The 18,623-nt window shown below is 42.3% G+C and overlaps 1 long non-coding RNA gene across 1 annotated transcript in view; it reads left to right on the top strand.

Annotated features, from left to right (window-relative positions):
* The first annotated feature begins 1,102 nt into the window (after nt 1–1,102).
* Nucleotides 1,103–18,623, top strand: part of LOC120514458 — a 73,746-nt gene continuing 56,225 nt past the window's right edge. The window contains exon 1 of the long non-coding RNA XR_005630463.1: nt 1,103–1,420. This is a non-coding gene — a long non-coding RNA (uncharacterized LOC120514458). The remainder of the gene's footprint in view (nt 1,421–18,623) is intronic.

The following is an 18,623-nucleotide window of genomic DNA, read 5'->3' as shown; positions in this document are numbered from 1 at the left end:
GCTGTGCTCGACTACAACAGCACGATGGGTGGCGTAGATCGTGCTGATCAAGAATCGATTTTCTATCCTGTTATGCGGAGGCAACAAAAGAAATGCTACAAAAGGATATTTCGTCATCTGGTGGAACAGTGCATTTGGAATGCTTTCGTGTTATACAAAAAAAAAAAAAGCTGGCGAAACCGAATCTCATGCAAACTTAACATGCCGGCTTGTAGAACAAATCATTGTCGCACATCCACCGTCAACACTACCACTAAAGAAACGCAGTAAACCCAGAGCGTCTTATTGGTAGACATTTTATTGATTATATACCTCCAACAGAAAAAAGAAACAGAATCCAACTCATACCTGTGCAGTGTGCTGTTCAACAACTGATAAATCTGGAAAGAAAATCCACAAAAGACACGCGCTGTTATTGTCCCGACTTTGATGCTGGATGGTGCCTTTCACCGTGCTTTAAGATTTACCACACGAAGGACTCCTTTGGAGATTGTATACTGTTTTGCCATCATTAGTGGTGTCAACAAATACAACGCTTGTTGCGTGTTTTCTTTTTAAATAAAATGCAATTCCAAGGAGGTGAATGTTTTTTGAAGAACTCGGTTCACCTGCTCCATTTGCAGTTTTGCACTATGTGGTCCACCGGTGAATTTGGCAATGGAAAGTTTCACCCCCTTGATGCCCTAAGCATGTGTTTCTTTTGTGAAATGGACAATTCAGCCCTGCACAGAGCACAGCAGGACTTCTTTAAGAATGGCACAATCTCACCAAAAATATATGGTGTTTTGAAATATGTGCGTAATCCCAAGCTGCAGATCAATACTCAAGAACATTCTGGACCCTAGGAATTTATTTGAATCTTTGCTATCAAAAAATGCAGTGTTCAAATATTATTTATTTTACATATAGATAAATCATTTTGCTTGATTTATATTTGCATCCGCTAATAGGAAACTGATTTACTGTTAAAACGGAGGTAAATATGCATTAGTGGACTCGTTTCTGTTCCTCAAGGCGGGAAAGGAGGGGGGGGAGAAAAGGGCGGGAGGGGTGCGCAAGGAGATGGGGGCGTGCCGGCGTGGACAGGGGGCGTGTAGCACATCGTTTGTTTATCGCAAGTGAAGGGTGAATATAATAGAAGGAAAATAAAAATGGGATATAAGAAGGGTGCGGGAGTTTTTGAATGGTTGCGTGAACCAATCGGAAGGCGGACTGGTGGTTCGGTATCATGGGCGCGAGCTAACGGGCATCAGCAAAGAGTGGCAGTTGGCAAGCTCCGCTAGAGTCAAGAAAGAAAAGAAGAACTTCTTAAACAGACGGGATATCTGGGCAAAGGGCTTTAAGGAGTTCAAAACGCTATTAAGAATCGTGCATCTTTATTTTATTGGTTTAAATGCAGCTTGATTGCAACAATAAGGCTGTAAGTAAAAGATTTTCTTTGTCATCATTTTATCTGTGTGCCAACGATAGGTAGATACCACAAACTTTAAACAGTCCAGTCATTTTACCAGTATAATGTAATAAGGGTAAGTCGTCATACAACCGTTTGCGTTACGACCGCTACCGCGTCTCACGGGCAAGCAACAGTTATCGCCACGCAGGCTCCGTAAGGCGTGACTCGTTCATCTTAATCTCGGTTTATTACCTGCAGCGGTTTCGACTATGTTCTGTTACATTTGTCTTACAAATACAGGGAAAAAACCGATTCGTGTCAACAAAAATATGAAAATGATCAAGCAGTATGAGGGAGGAAAAAAAGCGTATGCGACCGTGTGTGACTTGAAGTTATACCCTAATTGTTACCGGAGTTTACCGCACGCGCTGTCCTGCTGTGCTGTGTTGTGACTTTGAATCCGGTTAACCTCTGAAGCTTCTACGTTTTGACTCACCGTGTGTCGCTCCGTGCGAACGGCCACGAAGGGGAAATGGAGCGACACCGAACTCCTGTATCTGTTAATGTTTATTATTAACTGGCTGAAATGTTAAAACGGGAAACACATGAATGTTCCAACTGCTCCTCACACCGTTAAAAGGATGAACACTGGGAGAGGCGCACACTGATGACGTAACATAACGCGGACAAAGAAAGGATTCGTGAAGCTGTTAAAGATTAGGCACCCATGCGAGCAACGGGAATAATGAAACAATACGATAAAAAAGTACAAAAACGTGATCGGAAATCTACACAGTGTGCTAAGAGGAATGATGAAAAATGATATAAAACAAACAATATGACATAAGGGACTTATTATACAGTACTATACATATGGTCAGGTTTGACTACATACACCGGTCCGTCGGAACCGAACGTGGTCGTAAATCGAAGACTACCTGTATTAGGGTTGCCAGATTAGAAAATTAGAAATACGGGACCCTCTTAAAATCTGTTATTATATATATAAATTTATACATGCCCCCTACACACCCGTGACCAACATATTATATAAAAGTAGAGACATAAGTTAAAAACATAAAGCAAGGATTTCAATGGGTTATGAAGAAAACAAAAGTGAAATCATTTGAAAATTATTTAATATAAGCTAAAAAGAAAATTCTCTAAAAGTGAAATAATTTGAAAATATTTATTTAATACAGACAACAGAGAAATATTATTATTATTTAATACAAGCAGTTAGAAAAAAAGTGGACCGTGGCAATTAGTAACAACACACTTTGTTGACGCTGTATGTTGCAATGCTGATAACAGAACTGCACAGCAGCGCGGCTGGAGAGCAAAACGGAAAGAGTGTCGCTGTCCTCAGCCACCCATAGCAACTGAACAAGTCGCAAACAGGCAGCAAACACGGGCTTCCTCGTTACATTCGGGTTATTTTCATCAAGAGAATTTGAGAAAAGAAAATGTTAATTACTTTTAAAGTTACAACTAAGTACCATAAGAAGGTAGTAAAAATATATTTTTATTACGAAATTTGAAAATGAACAAAATACGGGACATTTGGGTGTCCCAGAAAGGTCAGTACGCGCGGGACAGGGGACAAAATGATCAAATATGGGACATGTCCCGTATATAACGGGACGTCTGGCAACCGTAACCTGTGTACTGGATATATATTCTCTTTATCTTGTTACTTAATTAAAGAGTTACATTAATGTTAAGTACAGTACATTTCTGTTTGGGTTTGGATTGAACAGTGGAATGCCTGCTGAATAATACATGAAAGGCTTCTGTTTTCTGGTTTTTATTTTACACGAGAAAGTGGATGTTCTGAAGTTTTGGGCGCATTTCCATTTTTTATACTCATAAGAAAGTTTTTTTTTTTTATCAGAAACCAGTCTTTAGGTAATTTATTTGTAGATATCACTGTCACCTTCCCATGCAATAAGAGAGAACCTACAAAAGATTTTGCATAGGGGGCAAGAGTGAGAGGGCTACAGTTGGAAGTACTGAATAAGTTTTACTTCTTTTCGGGTTGAAGGCCTGTAAACCACAAGAATGAGCACAATGTTTTTTTTTAATTTATGTAACATGCTTCACATTTTTTGTATGGCAAATGGATATATACAGTTACTGTGAAAAAAACGAAGACTGGAAAATACCATCATTATCCTTTAAATAGTGGCATCACAATGATAGCACAGGCAAAGCTGTAAACAGCATGGCATGAAAACACATAAGAAAATCAATCAATCAACATTTATTTATATAGCACATATTCATATAAAAAAATGTAGCTCAAAGTGCTTTACAAAATGAATAGAAAAATAGAAGACACAATAAAAAATAAACATAAGTCAACATTAATTAACATAAAATAAGTAAGGTCCGATGGCCAGGGTGGACTAAAAAAACAAAAAAAAAAACTCCAAAGGCTGGAGAAAAAAATAAAATCTGTAGGGGTTCCAGACCAAGAGACCGCCCAGTCCCCACTGGGCAATCTACCTAACATAAGTCAAACAGTCCTCTTTGTATTTAGGGTTTTCATGGAAGGACCTGATGATGATGGTCACGTAGACTTCTGGCTTTCAGTCCATCAATGTTGGTGCATCATGAAGCTTTGAGTAGGTGCGTCGCCACCACAAAGAAACCGGAAAAAGAAACAGAAGAGAGAGTTGGGGTTAGTACGGATTTTTAGAGCCACTGTGAATAGTTATTGTGATGAATTGAACATACAGAGTATCAGGATTAAATTAAAGTGAAGTTAGGAGAAGGCCATGTTAATGTAATGTGTTGGTTACGTTGGTGGCTGCTACAAAACCACACACAAAGCAGTCTGCAATGACATCAAAAATTAACCAATAACAATGAGTAAAGTAAAAAACAAATTAATAATGGAAAACCCAGTGTCACAAGCAAGATAATATATATAACAGGAAAGATCCAACACCCAGCAATTCATGGTCTACTGCTGTCTTTTTACCCAGTCATTAACCACACGTTGAGTGGGCAGACAAAATGATTTAGTGATTTTCTTACCAAATCTTAAAAGGCGTAGGTGTACTGAACTCCAGGGATCCAAGTGATAAAATAAAGCTTTCACAGAAGAAACTCTGCCAATAGAGGACATCAAGGCTGGGATGTCAGTAACAGAAAAAGCAGTAAACAGTGGGGCCAGTCTTCTAAAGAATATTATTTTTTATATTTTGTTATTGGGTGGCACAGTGGAAGCTCTGTTGCCTCACTGTTAGGAGACCAAGGTTTCTTTTTATTTTTTTCATAAATATTATTGATTGTATTATAATCATTCCATACAGATAGATCAATTTTTACCAAAAAACAGGATTGAAAACAAATCAACCTCCACCCCTGAGAAAGAGATCATAGCCAACGGACTAAAACTTAAAAATAGTAAAAATGAATTAATTGATGAGTTTATTAGGCGGATATAGATAAATGAAGAAGAAAAAGAAATGAAGAGAGAATCTATTTCCTCAGTGCTTTAAGGGCTTATTCTAAAATATTATTGATTAGATCCTGCCAGGTTTTGAAAAAGTTCTGCACAGATCCTCTATTTGAAATTGATATTTGATTTTTTCCAATTTCAAACAGTATAAAACATCAGTTTCCCACTGACTTAAAAGAGGAGAGTTAGGATTCTTCCAGTTTAGCAAGATAAGTCTCTATGCTAACAGGAGACCAAGCTTTCTGTCCTGAGTCCCCTCTTTATAGAGTTTGCATGTTCTCCCTGTGCTTGTGAGGGTCTCCTCCTAGTGGTCTGGTTTCTTTCCACAGTCCAAAGACAATACTAAATCTGGGGTCTTCTCATAGGTGGGTTATTCTGTCAGTCCTAGTTGTCATCGCTTGAATTATAGATCTTTGTACATGCTTGACTGAATTTCAAGCCTTCTGTCTTGAGAGGTCTTTAGAGGGGCCATTTGGAAAGATGTCATTCCAACTCTGATTTACACCTTTGTTATCAGATGAAGTCCAAGCAGATAATGGTACAAGCTGGAGTTCAGTCACTTAGTTTGCAATTCAAGCGGAGGAAGATGTAGCTGGGTGCCTGCAAATCTGCTTTCTTAACAGGCCAGATGTGCTAATAAAACCTTGCAGAATGGGTAATACCCATTTTTTCTATAACCAAATTCTGATATGGACAGCACATTTTAAATAAAACAAGCAACTCCCTTCAGAACCTTTATTGGAATAATCAGATTTGAAAACGAATTAATGAAAATAATAAGTCATCATGCACTCCATAAGCACATATTTTTGTATGCTCAAGGCAGTGGTCGTTACTGTAAGCTGTTTAGTCTTTGAATGTGCAGACCAAGAGCTGTGTTTGCATTCTTACCACAATGCCAAATGCATTTCAGGTGGCCACAACATTAAATGAAGTAGACTTCTTTGCTCAAGGGCAGAATATAAAACATGGCTGAAGTTAGGAGAGTATCCAGTTTGGAGTTCCAGTGCTCTTGATGGACTACAATCTCCAAAGCACACAGGAATGGTCAAGATGAGACCCCACACTTGTGACTGAGAGAGGTTTGTACTCTGCAGCTGCCCCATGAAGATCCATTTAAATACCTTGGGGTCTCATTCATAATTGAGAACATCAAGAGCCTGACCATCAGCAAGACTGTGATATTATAACAGAAAGATGTAAATGGATCTTCAGTGAGTATATGTACTTATTGTTACTGTATCTCCGGTTGCAAGCTTTGGATGGATACCAAAATCTCCATAACAGGGTAAAGACCAGACCTGGGGAATCTGGTAGCAGAACCGCTGAAAGGAGCCAGCCGATGTACAAGAAGTTTGGGTATTTTGTATGTTGTGCCATAGGCGATATACTGGGTATAGATTACTGGGGGGTGGAGGACCAGGGGCACCAAGATGGAAAACATTAGATGGAAGGCATCTAATCTAATCTTAGTACATTTACTTCAGCATGTTTTACACATGATATGAGACCAAAGCAAGCTTTAGGTTTGGTCTTCATTGCAGGATACTGAAACGTGATACCCTCAGCTCACAAAAGCCACCTATACTCTGGACCTCTGGATTTTTTTATTAAATGTCACAGTCACAATTGTAAATTGTGCTTCTAGTCTTCATGTGGTCTGCTTAAACCTTGGGTTTTGGTTGCCATGATAGATTAAATCATTTCTAACCTAACCTGCCTGGCTGCTGTTTTGGATTTCTCCTTGAAAGTTTTTCTCCTCTCCATCCAACTCACTTTATGGTGACCTCCACAACCTAAGAGGGTTTAACCTTCATACATGATCCTTCTCCTTGGCACTTTCTTTAAGTGGTCATTCTCTTTGGACTCCTTATTACATTTATGGGGTATCAGAAATTGTGTGTTTTTGGCTCCAGTGTTTTGGGAGTAAATTGAAGCCCTGGCTTGTCGATTAAAGACCCGTCCCTTCAGATTATGATGAACCCAGAGAATTCAGTAACAGAGCACCTATTATAGTAGCCCGCTTTGCTTTTGGCCACCATACCAGCATGTCCATTCTCATAAAGAAAGATTAAGTTCCACCTCATTCATATGTGCCTTTGTTGGAACTCTTGGGGTCTCCAAATACCTCCCACTTTTTGAACACCTCATGATCTTTGGATTTCCTGCTTGTAACTGCTCCAGAAAACAAGTGCTTATTCCCTGACACCTCAAATGAAGGATCTTCTGCATCGTTTTTTAGACAGAGGATGAAACCTCATGAGGCTAAATTAGAGTCAAGTCAAGTCAAAATATTTATTTATTTATAGGGCACATTTAAGGCCACAGAAGTGCTGTACATGAAAATTGATAAATAAAATCAAAGATCGATAAATAAAAAATTACTAAAAAGAAGCACATAAAAACAATAAACAATTGACAAATAACAATTAGCAGCTCATGAGCGGCTAAAAGTCAGGGAGAAAAAATGTGTTTTCAGCCAAGATTTAAAAATTGACAGGTTTGGAGTTGCTGTTATCTGACGACGTGGGTTGTTCCAGAGCTGAGGAGCAGTCGCCGCAAAAGCTCAAAGCTGATTTCTTTCACCTTGATTGTGGTAAGGCCAGTAGCAATTGGTCAAGGGATCGATTTGGGACATAAAAGACAAGGAGGTCAGACGACAGATAAGCCAGGGCCAGACCATTTTAAAGTTTACAATCAAATTTTTAAATCAATTCTAAGAGTGATGGGAAGCCAAAATAGTAGTGATGTGCTCATACTTATGTGACCCAATTAAGAGCCTCGCAGCAGAATTTTGGACCAACTGCAGGCGATTGAGAAGAGTTTGACTGACACCACTGTACCATGAGTTACAATAGTCAAGACAGGATGAAACAAGGGCATGAACAACTTTTTCCAAATCAGCAAAATAAAGAAAAGGCTTGATTTATGAAATGATTCTTAACTGGAAGAGGCATCTTCTTACAACAGTTTATCTACTTATCCAGTTTAAGACAATTGTCGAGGATAACACTCAGTCCTTTTATAGATGTCTTGCAAGGTTTTGCTACAGGGCCTAGGTTAGTGACAGGCATACCATACACACTGGATGGACTAAATAGCACAATCTCACTTTAATTTTGATTTAAACTGAGACGATTTGATGTCATCCACCTCTTTACATCATCCATCCAAGTCAAAAGAGACCCCAGGGAGTTGTTTTTAAGCAGAAGATAAATTTGAGTTGCATCTGCAAAACAGTGGAAAGGTACATTATGTTTATGGAAATTAGAGCCAAAAGGAAGCATGTATAATGAAAACAGAATTAGCTCAAATATAAAACCTTGTGGTATTCCATATTTTAATTGAGTGTTGGAAGATGACAACTGAAAAAAAAGTTCACAAAAATACGAATGAAACAAATTTAGAGCAGCACCTCGAATGCCAGTAATGATCTCTAGATGAGACAATAAAATATTCTGATCAATGGTGTCAAAAGGCTGCAGTCAAAGCTAAAAGCACAAGTACAGGGGACCCAGAGTCAACAGTTAATAAAATATCATTAAGAACTTTTTAAAGAGCAGTTTCAGTACTGTGATGTTGTTTAAAAGCAGATTAAGAAATTTCATGTATGTGATTGTCCTCTAAAAATGTTTGCAATTGATCGAGTACAATCTTTTCCTGGATCTTTGACATAAAAGGTAGCTGACATAGTGATCTAATATTCGACAGTACAGTCAGATCAAGGTTTGTTGGGCGCACCACAGCGTGTTTAAAATAGGCCAGGACTGAACCAGTTTTGATGGAGATATTAATAATACTCATGATTAAAAGGCCCAAGAGTTTTCAAAGACCTCCTTTATCAACCGTGTAGCAATTATATCAGAAGGACAGGTTGTGTACTTGACATGGCTGGGACAAAACTGGAAGAGAGACTGGTATAAATTCATTTAAAAACACAGAATAGCAAGGGGAGTTACGTTCATCATAGGAGAGTGGTGGAAAACTAGATCTGAATATATTGACTTGATATCCACAAAGAAATTGAAAAATGTCTCACACACAGTGATTGACAACTCAGAGAAAATGGGGGTAGGAGTAATTATAGCAACATTTATGACATTAAATATCACCTGGGGCCTATGATGGGTTTTTGCTAATAATGCAGAGAACTATTTTGATTTGATGGTAATGGGACAGACTATTTTTTAAAGTTTCAGAAAACACCTGGAAGTTGTACTTTCTTCCACCTACGCTCAGCCCTCCTACAGACCTGTCTGAATGCAAGGGTGGTGTCATAAAACTAGGGCTCCGATTTAGGCTTGGGATAAAACATTTTGACAGGAGTGACTGTATCTAATATTTTAGAGCAAAAAGCATTCAAATTGGTAACTAACTTATCTGCACTTATGAGGGTGAATGAATTTTCTAATGTGGGAATAGTGTTCCTAAATGTACTGGAAAAGTTTGTGGCCATAGAGGGTTTAAATATGTGAGAACTGTTGTGTGACGTTGAAATTGTGTGACAACATATCCATTAAGACAGGCATGTGGTCAGTGAAATGCATATCACATATTTCAATTTTGTAAATATTAAAACCTAAAAAATATCGAAAAAGTCCTTTACCATTGACTTATCAGGACAACAGACATGGATATTAAAGTCCCCGATAATAAGCAGATTCTCATAGAGGTTCTTTAAGCTGAGGAGTGGATAAAATGCTAGAGGAGATCATCACAGGGGGCACAATGCTGCTGCCTGGCAGCACCTGGGGTCAGTTCTCAGTGTGATCACTGCCTTCATGAGGTTCTCCTCATGATGATCTAAGAAGTTCTCCTGCTACTCTGATGCTCACATCCCAGAGATATTCTGGTGATACAATATGTTTAGGACACCAAATACGAGGATGTCAAGGCTCCCAAAACCTGACTTGGACAAAGGGGATAGAGATGAAGGATAGATGAATGGATTATAATGGGATGCTGCCATTCTTTCTTGTGTTCCATTACATGAATTTCATTGGCAATTATTAGGAACATATTTCTTAGAATATGTTTTAACAAATTTCTACGAATTTTCATCCATGTAGTTGACTGATTTTCAAAAAGTTTAACTTTTGTAATTAGTTTGACCACATTTTTCATGTTTGCTTTTTTTTAGAAGTGTTGCCTTAAAGCTGTAAGGTCCAGGGTTTGGTTCTTAGTGGCATCACAGTCTATGTTGTGCTTTGATTTATCATTTCCAAATGACTTTTATTTTCTGGTGTTTATGTTGCCATCGATCATAGGCAGTATGTTAAAGATTTCTATAAGAAGCTGTAGTGCATCTGACATTTTAGGGAAATGTGAAATAAGAAGTAATACTAAAAATAAAAACACAAAGAAAAGAGTAGTAAAATGGTGCCACCTTTTGGTGTCCTCATGCCTGTCATTATACGTCCAATTAATAAAAATAATTTTTTTTTGTTGTTGATTTGCAGCAGTTTACATTTTTTACTTATTGTCATTTTCCTTTAAATGATCTTCATTATATTAGGAAAAACCACAACCATGATATTCAAAAAAGCTGCAAACTGAACAGCTTCAAATCATCATTTCTCCTGATGCCCTATGCAGTGTCAACCTGAGACCCCGAAATGGAAAAGCTTCTCAAGACATGGATGGCTGCAGGGGTTCAGAAGAGAGCCTAACCAAACAATTCCGCTTTTCAAGATGATCTGATTTTAGCGAGTGACAACTAAAGCTCTCCCAAGTTTCCTTTTTGCTCCAAAAAATCCTTAAAGATGATGTGAAGATTGTTGGTCAGCAATCAGCATGAACATTGTTTTGTATTGAACACAGCCAGTACTGATAGATCAAATTTAGCATATTTATTACAACAAAAATAATAATATTGGGAAACTGCTGCCTAGCTTTGCACTTTAATATATAAAAAGAAACAAGTCATAATATAAAGTTGTTATTCAACCATTTAACTAGGTTCAGTGCAAATATGATAATTTAAATCATTTTCTTGGAAAGATGTGTCGTACATACAGACACATTTTTATACAGTATAGTCAGTTCTTCATATCTGTGGAGTCAACCAACCGTGAATCAAACATATTAAAAAAAATCAAAAAGTTCTAATAAGCAAAACTTGAATTTGCCACACGCCAAGCCCTACTCTGAATCCACGTGAATGAAGTGATGTGTAGACATGCCCAGCTATAGACTCGGGCCTACCCAATTGATTCACATGCCCACAGCCACTGCAAGATTTGTTTGATGATGCAAAGAAAAAAAGAAGAAATGGCTTACTACAATGTTTCTAACTGGAAGTCTCAGCATTTAATACTTCAAGATCTTAAGCCCTCAACGTCCACAAATCCTGACACCAGTATTGTAGCGACCTCAGAGTCCAGACCTGTAAGGCAAACACACGGACTGCCTCTGACCCACGTAATGATGTGGGGCTGGGAGGCGTGCATGAGGTTACAAAGGGAAAAGCCAGCCGGGAGCATGTGGTGCAGCAGCTAAAGACCTGAGTGGCATGGCAGAAACAGCACTGAAGATGACAAACGGTCGTTTTTAGGGTCACTCATCAGCAATTAGCAGAAAGAGACCAATGCTGCTTTCAGACAGACAGTAAATCTGGGTTGCCGAGTCGGAAATACCACATGAATGCATTTCCAACTTGTGCGATTCAAACAAAACAAAGCTACGTGAATTGTCTGATTCATGACATGTTAACGCTGACCTTTCATCTGAGTCAATTGTTTAAAATAAACCAGATAACTTGGTTAGTCCTAAACAACATTCTTTGATTAAGTTGCATTTTGTTTTCTAATTCCACAAGAAATGCAGTGTATCTTTAATATGTTTTTTTGCAGCTCATGTAACTGATCAGTGGCAACAGCGACCTCGTATTTTTCCGAATAGTCTGTCCGGATACCCATATGAACGCACTAAAGTCGGAGTCCTGAGTAGTCCGAGAGTGCGGGAATGCAGCATATATTCTCCTTCGTGTCGCACACCCGGTGTCATTATAGGACTGTTGACCTTCGTCCAAACGTCTGCAGTCGGAATGTTACAGGACTCTCGCTGATGTCATGCTCCAATTGGCAGCCCTGGGCAGAGAAAGAATCGGTGACCCCTTCGCCCGCCAATGTCAATATGGCATCTTATGCACGGCGGATGGCCACGTCTGTTGCGGACACTGCATAGCCGCCTCGTGCTCATGACACAAGCGTTTAACTTATGATAGAGTTCAGGATTGCTCCTTCCTGGGACGCAATGACAGCCTCCTGAGCCGCCTTTCTCTTTCGTTTCGAATTGCCAGATTCCTGTACTCAAAATCTCTTCATTTTGCTTAGAATGGGTATGCGAATGTCTTGTGTCTCCTATCCGACCAGATATTCACTATGACTATTGTGCTAACACTAATATTTTATTAAAACTAGGTGAAACATTAACTTGTAAGACAGCTGTCAGCTGTGTCGTTATTTTCTCTTTCTGTTTTATATTCAATATATATTGGCGTGGCGGCCCTGTGCGAGTGCACAGTTTGCACATGCCTAAGGCCGCCCTGATTTATAATTTGCATTCATTGAGAAGGGTCAATTAGCAGGTCTCATAGCTCATTTTTTAAGAATACTTGTGTTTCATTGAAGTTTTTGATTATGTTGGTATGTGTAGTATGTTAGTATGCGATTATATATATTTTTTTCACAGATTTTAATGTGCGCTAAATATTTCCTGCCTTGCGCCCTGTGTTGGCTCCAGCAGACCCTGTGACCAAGTAATTAGGATATAGTGGGTTGGATAATAGATGGATGGAGTTACTTGATTAAAAAAACAAATACATAAATAAAGTAAATCACTCACGATAACTGTAAAATACCACTATATCTGGGGATTGAAATATTTCTGTATCATAACCACATCTGGTCATTTAAGCACAGTTGTGCAGCTTCTATATCTTTTTTTCATTTCTTCTGTTTTAACGTGACACAGATATATTGCCGCCATGATAAAGGTGGCAGAAAAAGTCAAAGGGTAAACAGCAGACATTATGACATACAGTACTGGAGCTTTGCTGAAAAAACACAGTCTCTGGCCGGAGCGACGTGACGCATGCTGCAGCGGGCGCTCCTGCTACGCAAGCGTTGTAGTGTTTATACTTGCGCGCGTACTTTACGTAAATCTGGAGGAATCCACCAGGTGGTAGTGCGAGATATTATCACGGTGAGAACATGTTCGGCTTCTCTGTGTTGTGAATTGCCTAAAACACCAATTAAATTCCGACAACACCTTACCACAATATATCTGAAAAGGATGTTTATTGATTAAATCCATCAATCCAGGGATGTGTCCATTCCAGCAAGCATTGGGCACGACTGAGAAACAATCCCTGGACGAGGTCTCTGCTCATCGCAAGGTGAATACAGGCACACACATACACTAGTGTCATTTTAGCGGCACCAAATCCCCAAATCTGCATATCTTTGGAAGGAAACCGAAGCACAGTGTGGAATGCAAGCAGGATATACCAGCAACATAACTCCCTGCGAGACAGCAGTGCTATCGCTCCGCCGCCGTGTCACTCCCATCCCATGTGTGTAATTAACAGTATTCATTATTTAAATGAAATTATATGTAAAATGTAACATACACACTTTAATGCATTTCATCATGAAAGTGATGTCAAGTATGAATCTAAAGATTCTAAATGTGCAGAGAGTTGGAATATCATACATTTAATCTGTTCTGTGTGGTGATCTATTGCTGTTTGCCGCAGCTGTCAGGTCCAAGAAACTCGTAGCGATTAGAAACTGGGATGACGCTTACGATGGTCTGCTTTAATGATAAAGTAAACTACGAGGTTAAAGTGGACATTTCGAGATTAAAGCCGAAATTTCCACTTTAATCACAAAATACTCGTTTTCACCGTGTCCTTTATCTTTTTCTCTTAGCTCAAATACAGTGCTATATACATTATGTTGCTGTTGTGAAGTTGCAAAAAAAAAAAAGATGGCACAAAAGATGTTATGTGAGACTTTTAAAATGCATCGCGTCATTACGATCGGGAATATGCGACGCATGAATATAAAAGCACCACAAATGCATTTGTATGTCGGCATTTTGCTTCTCCACATTGAACCATTCATCAAACAGTGAAGCGCGCACATCGATCCCCGTAGGATCTGCATAGAGGCTTTCTGTCACATGTAGATAGTAAATAGAGACTCTGACGTCACCTTCCGACTTTTAGTACACTGCGCCCCCCGACTTTTTGCTGGTACTGCAACTCGCACACGCGTCACATTAATTTCTGAGGACCTGCTCAGAGGACGCGTGAAATGAACGCTGGGAACGCGTGGCAGCCATGATGCGGGCACGTAAGCGTTCTGAGCATGAAATATAAGCCGGCCCTAAATCACCTGTAATAAAAGCCTCCCGCTTTACAAAGACAAAAGAGAACGGAAAGATAAATGGAATTATGCAATCTTAACCTACAAAAAAGAAAGATCTGGTAATTACCAAGGAATACCTTAGAAGTAAAACAAAGAGCTACATGGATTCAATAAATATTCCAGAACGAATCCAAAGCACTTGGACAACAGATAAATTGACCTGGCATGGGAAATGAACTTAGCACCCTGGACACTAACAAACACTGAGTTAAAAGGAAAGTCAGTCGGAGTGACAAATGCCCAGTGTCCAACTGCAAAGGTGTGGAAGACATGGAGCATCTGAAGTTTGTCTGGGACTGTGACCAAAAAGTGTGGAATAAGGCTCCAAAAACCTTGTTCAGTAGAACTCAAGTTAAAAAAAAAAAAGTTCTGTACCAGAAGTTTTAAATATTACTCATAAAACTGGAAAGAAACCAGTACCGGGTAGGAGTAAATATTACTAAAAGTGCGGTATGGGAGTTGCTAAGGAGACGGTGAAAAATTCTTGAAAGAGTTGCCACTTCTAAGTGTTTTTCAGAGAACACCAATACACCATGCAGGGTCCAAGGACCGGTAAGTATTAATATGTCCTCCATCCATCCATCCATTCTCTTCCGCTTATCCGAGGTCGGGTCGCGGGGGCAGCAGCTTAAGCAGAGAGGCCCAGACTTCCCTCTCCCCGGCCACTTCTTCCAGCTCTTCCGGGAGAATCCCATGCGTTCCCAGGCCAGCCGGAGACATAGTCCCTCCAGCGTGTCCTGGGTCTTCCCCGGGCCTCCTCCCGTTGGACGTGCCCGGAACACCTCACCAGGGAGGCGTCCAGGAGGCATCCTGATCAGATGCCCGAGCCACCTCATCTGACTCCTCTCGATGCGGAGGAGCAGCGGCTCTACTCTGAGCCCCTCCCGGATGACTGAGCTTCTCACCCTATCTTTAAGGGAAAGCCCAGACACCCTGCGGAGGAAACTCATTTCAGCCGCTTGTATTCGCGATCTCGTTCTTTCGGTCACTACCCATAGCTCATGACCATAGGTGAGGGTAGGAAGGTAGATCGACTGGTAAATTGAGAGCTTTGCCTTACGGCTCAGCTCCTTTTTCACCACGACAGACCGATGCAGAGCCCGCATCACTGCGGATGCCGCACCGATCCGCCTGTCGATCTCACGCTCCATTCTTCCCTCACTCGTGAACAAGACCCCGAGATACTTGAACTCCTCCACTAGGGGCAGGATCTCTCCCCCAACCCTGAGAGGGCACTCCACCCTTTTCCGGCTGAGGACCATGCTCTCGGATTTGGAGGTGCTGATTCTCATCCCAGCCGCTTCACACTCAGCTGCGAACCGATCCAGAGAGAGCTGAAGATCACGGCCTGATGAAGCAAACAGGACAACATCATCTGCAAAAGCAGTGACCCAATCCTGAGTCCACCAAACCGACCCCTTCAACACCCTGGCTGCGCTTAGAAATTCTGTCCATAAAAGTTATGAACAGAATCGGTGACAAAGGGCAGCCCTGGCGGAGTCCAACTCTCACTGGAAACGGGCTCGACTTACTGCCGCAATGCGGACCAAGCTCTGACACCGTTGTACAGAGACCAACAGCTCTTATCAGGGGTCCGTACCCCATACTCCCGAGCACCCCCACAGGATTCCCGAGGGACACGGTCGAATGCCTTTCCAAGTCCACAAAACACATGTAGACCGGTCGGGCAAACTCCCATGCACCCTCCAGGACTCTGCTAAGGGTGAAGAGCTGGTCCACTGTTCCGCGACCAGGACTAAAACCACACTGTTCCTCCTGAATCCGAGGTTCACTATCCGACGGACCCTCCTCTCCAGAACCCCGAATAGACTTTTCCAGGGAGGCTGAGGAGTGTGATCCCTCTATAGTTGGAACACACCCTCCGTCCCCTTTTAAAGAGGGGACCACCACCCCGGTCTGCCAATCCAGAGGCACTGTCCCGATGTCCATGCGATGTTGCAGAGACGTGTCAACCAAGACAGTCCTACAACATCCAGAGCCTTAAGGAACTCGGCGATCTCATCCACCCCGGGCCCTGCCACCAAGGAGTTTTTGACCACCTCGGTGACTTCAGTCCCAGAGATGGGAGAGCCCACCTCAGAGTCCCCAGGCTCTGCTTCCTCATTGGAAGGCATGTTAGTGGGATTGAGGAGGTCTTCGAAGTACTCCTCCCACCGACCCATAACGCCCGAAGTCGAGGTCAGCAGCGCACCATCCCCACCATATACGATGTTGACACTCCACTGCTTCCCTCCTGAGACGCCGGACGGTGGACCAGAATCTCCTCGAAGCCGTCCAAAGTCGCTCTCCATGGCCTCCAAACTCCTCCCATGCCCGAAGTTTTGCCTCAGCAACAACCGAAGCCGCTCCGCTTGGCCTGCCGGTACCTATCAGCTGCCTCCAGAGACCCACAGGACAAAAAAGTCCTATAGGACTCCTTCTTCAGCTTGACAGCATCCTCACCGCCGTGTCCACCAACGGGTTCGGGATTGCCGCCACGACAGGCACCACCACCTTGCGGCCACAGCTCCGTCAGCCGCCTCAACAATAGAGGCACGGAACATGGCCCATTCGACTCAATGTCCCCACCTCCCTCGGGACGGGTTGAAGTTCTGCCGGAGGTGGGAGTTGAAGCTACTTCTGACAGGGGACTCTGCCAGCCGCTCCCAGCAGACCCTCACAACACGCTTGGGCCTACCAGGTCTGACCGCATCTTCCCCACCATCGAAGCCAACTCACCACCAGGTGGTGATCAGTTGACAGCTCCGCCCCTCTCTTCACCCGAGTGTCCAAGACATATGGCCGCAAGTCCGACGACACGACCACAAAGTCGATCATCGACCTGAGGCCTAGGGTGTCCTGGTGCCAAGTGCACATATGAACACCCTTATGCTTGAACATGGTGTTCGTTATGGACAATCCGTGACGAGCACAGAAGTCCAATAACAAAACACCGCCGGGTTCAGATCGGGGCCATTCCTCCCAATCACGCCCTTCCAGGTCTCACTGTCATTGCCCACGGAGCATTGAAGTCTCCCAGCAAAACGAGGGAATCCCCAGAAGGTATGCCCTCTAGCAACCCTCCAGAGACTCCAAAAGGGTGGATACTCCAAACTGCTGTTCGCGCATACGCACAAACAACAGTCAGGACCCTTCCCCACCCGGCGGAGGGAGGCCACCCTCTCGCCCACCGGGTAAACCCCAATGCACAGGCTCCAGTGGGGGCAATAAGTATGCCCACACCTGCTCGGCGCCTCTCACCGGGGGCAACTCCAGAGTGGTAGAGAGTCCAGCCCCTGTCAAGGAGATTGGTTCCAGAGTCCAAGCTGTGCGCCGAGGTGAGTCCGACTATATCTAGCCGAACCTCTCACCTCGCGCACTAGCTCAGGCTCCTTCCCCTTCAGAGAGGTGACATTCCACGCCCCAAGAGCCAGTTTCTGTAGCCGAGGATCAGACCGCCAAGGTCCCCCCTTCGGCCACCACCCAACTCACACTGCACCCAACCTCCTTGGCCCCTCCCATAGGTGGTGAGCCCATGGGGAGGAGGACCCACGTTACCTCTTCGGGCTGTGCCCGGCCGAGCCCCATGGGTGCAGGCCCGCCACCAGGGCCGCCATCGAGCCCCACCTCCAGGCCTGGCTCCAGAGGGGGCCCGTGACCAGCGTCCGGCAAGGGAAAACGTTGTCCAGTTTTATTTTCATTGGAGGTTTATTGAACCGCTCTTTGTCTCATCCCTCACCTAGGACCAGTTTGCCTTGGTGGTTCTACCAGGCATAAAGCCCCGGACAACATAGCTCCTAGGATCATTGGGACACGCAAACCCCTCCACCACGATAAGGTGACGGTTCAAGGAGGAGATTAATATGTCCTTTTTCAGAAAATGGTTTTATAGTGTTTATAAATAAAATAAATTTGGTTAATCTCAATCTCCCTCTTGTTAAAATACACAAAGGAATAAAGAAAACCAAAAGGACAAATCAAATGAGATTTTAGATTCTAAACGTGAAATAAAATAGAATTAGAACCAACAGAAAAAAATGACCCAAATGTGATGTTTTCAGAGAAGTGTGTAAACGAAGCTAAAGAGGATGCCTGCCAATACATCCCAATATCTACAGGAAGTGTTTCTGCAATGTCACGCCTGCAGCCGCATTATTACAAGCGAGTCTTGCGGTTAGGTGATACCTTAGTCAAATGTGTCGCTCCACGTTTTGAAATTGTCAGATCGTTACTTTGCCTTAAGTTGCTCCACATCTTATTCCCACCAGTTCTAACTAATTTCTTGTGTCCTCAGGTTTTAATCTACAAAAATGACAATGATGATCCC

Source organism: Polypterus senegalus, chromosome 14 (genome assembly GCF_016835505.1).
Source record: "Polypterus senegalus isolate Bchr_013 chromosome 14, ASM1683550v1, whole genome shotgun sequence".
Lineage (NCBI taxonomy): Eukaryota > Metazoa > Chordata > Cladistia > Polypteriformes > Polypteridae > Polypterus > Polypterus senegalus.
The sequence above is the reverse complement of the archived record's forward strand: the minus strand, read 5'-3'. Positions and strand labels throughout refer to the sequence as shown.